We start from the raw sequence: 6083 nt of genomic DNA on the forward strand, positions 1-6083 counted from the left end.
ACCAAGGTCTGAAAGACCTAAGGACTTAGATTTATACCACTCAGTGTTCAATCAGATGTGACCAATGTTAGCGCAATTCATGCGCTTCTCCTTCTTCTTTGTGTGGTGCCAAATCAATTAGAAGAATAAGTATGTGCATGCCATACAGCTTTATAATGAGACCAGACAAACTAGGTGGTTTCATGAAAGCATCTTCTCATCTTCCTTGAGCCCTGGTGGAAGAGCAGGCGAGACTTTTATTCACAGTACATTCACTTAAATAGCAGGCATGACATCACAAAAGGGGTGTTCCTTAAGAAGAGACTATTGGCTCCTTAACCTGATAGGAGTGGTTTCACTGAGTCTATAGGTGTATTTGAAGACTGTAATGTAATCCCCTCTTCCCCCTCCATTATTAACCTTCTCATACATATGGTTTGCGGCCATCTAGTGGACAAAAATGTGTACTACAGAATATTCCAATTATATATGGATAAAATAATAAATCCTTCTCTCACAAATCCCTCCTTTTGCGGGCAATAGACCAGAGGTGAACAGGCAAAGTGAGGTACTCTCCCAACGACCTAAACAGCGAAGAGCTGGACTTTCCTTATTGCTTCACCAGGTCCCCTCAACTCCCTTTCGGGTTTGCCTTCACCTTGTCCTATTTACCCCGCAACCATCAACAAGGTTTTATTTACTTAAGGATGGAATAATCTTTGTCTTTGACAGGGGCACCGCACATATACATAGTGTGGGCATGGATGTATTATACATTTTCAAAAACAATTTTCCTAAAATGTAGAACTATATGACAGCCTGTTAAAACCAAATTCTAATAACATTGTAGTCGCTGAACCAGTTCCCAAAACATTATTCTGGCCATGATATTAATTTCAGAATTTTTCCCGTCAGTTCATTTGATAAAGTCCATCAGTTTCTTCAGATCCTTGGTGATCCTTCCATCAGGGGCAGTGTTGTCCAGGATGTAGATGCAGCCGTTCTTGTAGACCCCTCCTTTTTCTGCTGTCAAGGACCAGTCGGTTCTGTAGAGTCATCACTGGAAAAGAGCTCAGTTGTTCCACCATTCTCTGCACAGCATCACAGATATAATTCACAAATCTCTGTTGATGACAATAGATATGTTAATCCAATCAAAAAATTTTTTTTATTTTTTTTGATTTTTACTAATCATGGGAGTTAATGACTCAAATCCTGCAACTATCTGACTTTTTGCTTTAAATTCATCAGAAACTCTTCTACAGATTCCTATGGCATCCATGTATACATGTATAAACGTGAGTCAAAGGATGTAGGGAGTGACCTCCTTAGTCGTGACCGGACATTGTTTTCTGATTTGATCCCACTCAGGAGGTGAGAATAGAACAAATGGCATCAGTACCCGATCAGGACTTGATCAGGGTACATTGGCCACTTCATTCCACCTGCATCCTGGGTTGGAGTTTCAAATCTCCACACAATCACCAGATATCTGCGTTTTGATCATTTTTTTTTTAATAGTGTTTATTTAACATTTTTGCATTTAATACAACACTCCCTGAGGGAGAACAAAGAAGAACAATCTTCCATGAAACATGCACTCACATCGGCAAGTCCATCATTAACATGTATCTTGACCATAAAAGACATATAAATGACTATAATACAAGGTATCACTGTTGTCACTAAGTTGCTTCTAGAGCTCACTCATACACAAACACTCACACAAACATACAATGGGTGATACATTCGCCATCGTCAATGACTTCAAGTCGTACCCTCCGCCCGGACCCAAAGGATCCAGATATTATCAAATCGATCAGTCAATCCCCTTGCCTCGTATGTCAATTTATACATTTGCAGGTCATTATTTATAAGGATTACCCATTGGCTCACTGTAGGACACTTGGGCGGTTTCCAGTTCAAAAGTATATTCTTCCTCCCATAGAACATCAACAATCTTAACAGTATTCTATTATATTTGGAAGGAGTAACTTCAGAAACTAAACCTAGTAAGCATATTACTGGATTACAGATCCCTGGGAGCCCCAACTTAACATTAATAAAGTTACAAATTCCTTTCCAATATGTCTTCATCACCGGGCAGAGCCACACCATATGGAAGAAAGAGCCCCTCACCTCCCCACATCTATCACATCCTGGATTCGGCAACTGCCGCATCTGATAGAGACGCAGTGGGGTCAAGTACACTCTGTGCATCCATTTCGCTTGAATGAGCTGATCTCTCGCACTTATAACCGACGTCCTCCATCTCAGACGCCACTCCTCCAAATGAGAATCTTCCAACTCGGGAATATCCTCAGCCCATTTAACAAAGGATCGTCTAATAGGAGATTCTTGCATTTTAACAATTTCAGCATAAAAGGAAGAAATAGGTTTACATGGGACTTTCCTCCTGGCTACTGACTCTAGTGGGCCGCACTCTAAATTTAAGGATAGGGCTTTAAATTGTTTCTCACAGGCATGTCTCAGTTGGAGGAAGCGGTAAAAGCTAGTCTGGGGCAGCTGGAACTCCGCTCGCAGGCTCTCAAAGGAGCGGAAGCTCCCTTCATGAAACAATTGTGTCAGATATTTAAGGCCCTTCCTAGGCCAGAATTCAAAATCGGAAAGGTGCAAGAGCTCTGGAAGGAGCTTGTTACGCCATAGTGGAATATAAGGGGACCAGGTATCCCCCTCCAAACCCTCCGTATGTATCTCCACAAAGCTCACCCAAGCCTCGCTAACTGTCATCATAGAGTCTGTATAAATCCCAGGACCTATGGGTCTTCCCCTCCTGTATACCAGATTAGTTAAAGCTTCATATGATCCAACCAGCGCCGCCTCTAATACCACCGCGGGGTTATTGGCATCTGCCCTAATCCACCAAGATGCATACATTAGGCGCGTAGCTATGTAATAAATATACATATCTGGAAGCTGCAAACCCCCCTGTACATAGGAGGCCTTCAGCGTCTTTCTCGCCAGTCTAGGGGACCGATGGAGCCACAAGAAACGGGACAAGGTTCTATCCAAAATATCAAAGTGGGACTTAGGGATCCTTACTGGCGCCGCTCTATAAATATACAGAAGTTTGGGTAGCAACACCATCTTAACAATGTTAATTCTTCCCACCAGGGTCAGCGGAAGATTTTCCCAGGCCTCCAGCTTACGCGTGACATATTCCATGGTAGGCCTCAAGTTCAATTGACAAAACTGTCTAGGGTCCCTATGAATATGTATCCCTAGGTAAAGAAAGCTATCCACTACTCTCAGGGGGGATACCGGGGAAATATCTACAGCTTCATCTACATCTATTATACATAAACTAGACTTCGCCCAGTTTACCTGTAATCCCGAGTACCTCCCATAACCATTCACCACATCCAGCAGAGTTTCTAGGGAGGGGCCAGGGTCGGCCAAATAGACTAACAGGTCATCCGCGTATAGTGATACTTTCTCCTGAATCCCTGCCACCGTCCACCCCTCTATCAGAGAGCTGTTATTGATCAGTTGTGTCAACGGTTCCATTATCAGGGCGAACAACAATGGGGATAAAGGACACCCTTGTCTAGTGCCTCTATACAACCTGAAGGGCCGGGATATAACTCCATTCACTCTAATCCGTGCTATAGGTGTCTGATATAACAATTGGACCCACTTGATAAAGGAGGAAGGGAAACCCAGACAGAACATTGTCTCCCAAATAAAATGCCACTCCACCGAGTCAAAGGCCTTCTCATTATCCAGGGACGCCAAGGCTCTTGAACCCGCATTATCGTGCCTGACCTGTAAGTTAGTAAATAATCTCCTTAGATTTATATCAGTCGTCTTCCCGGGCATAAAACCAGATTGATCTGGGTCAATAATGGACAGTATCACCCCGTTAAGACGCCTAGCCAGGACTTTGGCTAAGATTTTCGCGTCCGTGTTTAGAAGGGAAATCGGCCTGTATGATGCACACTGATCCGGAGGCTTCCCGACTTTGTGAATTACCACGATGGTCGCCTCCCCAAAGGAAGAAGGCAACATCCCGGAATCACATGCATAGTCAAAAAGCCTGAGTAAACGTGCAGAATGCAAATTAACGTCTAACCTGTACCATTCAATCGGGAAGCCGTCCGGACCAGGTGACTTCCCAGGTGCCATGTCCTCGATTGCTGCCCTGACCTCCCCATCATCAATAGGTCTCCCTAGATATCTACTATCAGCCGCAGCCAAAGGAGTAAGTGGGATGGATTGAAGGAATGAACGGATCCCATCTGGGGATGAGGTGGATTTAGAACTGTACAGGTCAGTATAGAACTGAACAAACTGTTCACAAATATCCGCCGGCCGATATACCTTCAAGCCATCCCCACAGGTAATGTGCGGAACTACCGTCTGCGGTGCCTCAGTCCTAGCCAGGAAAGCCAAGGCACTCCCATTTTTGTCACCATCTGCAAAGACCAGGCGCCTCTGGAACAGCAACCTCTTCTGTGTATACTCAGTGAGATGCAGGGTAAGATTCCTCTGTGCCTCATCCCATAAACCACGGTTCACATCATTGGGGTCTGAGATGAAAGCCTGTTCCTTTCCCACTACCTCATCTTCTAGTTTAGTTCTGGTGGCACTCAGCTCCTTCCTGTAAGATGCAATTGCCTGAATCAACGTACCACGCAGGACAACTTTAAAAGCCTCCCACTCCACCAGAGGGTTAGTAGAACCCTCATTAAGTTCCCAATAATCTTTCATCCCCTGTTGCGCAGCCCAAGCCACCGGTAGCACCTAAAGCCATTTACTATTTAGTCTCCATTGCCTTTCGGCAGGTGCAAGCGGTTGTCTCAGAACCACCAACAGGGGGGCATGGTCAGAAATGCCTCTCGGCAAGTATTCCGCGGCCACTAGTGAGGGCAGCAGTTCCTTACCGAGAAACACTAAATCTATCCGGGAGAGCGCTGCATATGAAGCCGAATAGCAAGAGTATTGCCGAATATCAGGGTGCATATATCTCCATCCCTCTGTAAGAGCAAATACCTCTGCCCAGGAGTTCAACGCTTCAGTATGTGACCCCCCAGGGCGAAGCCTATCCATTGACCGGTCCAACACCGCATTATAATCCCCAAGCACAATCAGAGGCACCGGAGGCAACGTTGCAACTCGTTTCATAATTTCATCCAACACATCCCTCTGAAAAGGGGGGGGGGACATATACTCCTATCACAAGATAATCAATGCCTCTGATTGCAGCGTGTAGGATCACAAAACGTCCCATCATGTCAATCTGAACAGAGTAGGAACGGAAGGGGAGGGACCTCGCCACCAGAATTGACACACCTCTCGCTCTGGAACTATACACCGAATGATAAGCTGCTCCCACCCAAGGCTTCTTCAACGCTAGCAGCTTCCGCCCCTGCAGATGTGTCTCCTGCAATATCAACATATCAGGGTTATGCTTCTTTATAAAATTGAAGACAAGAGATCTTTTAATTTTATCATTTAGTCCCCTGACATTCCAGGAGACAAACCGACAGATAGCCATTACGGCGGAGTGTCAAAATTATACCATACGAGGAAAATGCACCACCCAAGCCATACATACACACAGTCATACCCATACATCAAGAATGCAGTAAAAACATCCCAAGCTGCCCAGAACAGCGGGCAAAACCCCCCACCCTGCCCAGATAACCCCAACCTATCCAAGCTTAAATAACCCATGAACAATCTCCTCTCTAGTAGATCAGGACGGGGAGGCCCGTGCTGCCACCCACCCCTCTAGGTAAACCCAAAAACTGAACCTAGGCAGTAGGGCAGCACAATTTTAGCACATTCAGCTCCCACATATAAAGTGACCATCCTGAACATAAAATAAGACTCTCAGTACACAAGTCCCATTATACTCAGCCTCTGCGGTCGAGCCAGTCGGACGCCTCCTCTGGGGTGGCAAAAAATTTCACCACTTCTCCATCCTGGACTCTGAGACGTGCTGGATACATCATGGCGTAGACAAGGCCTTTCTCCCTCAACCGAACTCTCACTGCTGTGAATTGCCTGCATTGTTTCTGCACCTCTGTAGAGAAGTCCGGGTAGAAGGAAATCCGGACGTTATCAAAATGAATGTCCTT

The sequence above is a fragment of the Bufo bufo genome, chromosome 2 (assembly GCF_905171765.1).
Source record: "Bufo bufo chromosome 2, aBufBuf1.1, whole genome shotgun sequence".
NCBI classification, from domain to species: domain Eukaryota; kingdom Metazoa; phylum Chordata; class Amphibia; order Anura; family Bufonidae; genus Bufo; species Bufo bufo.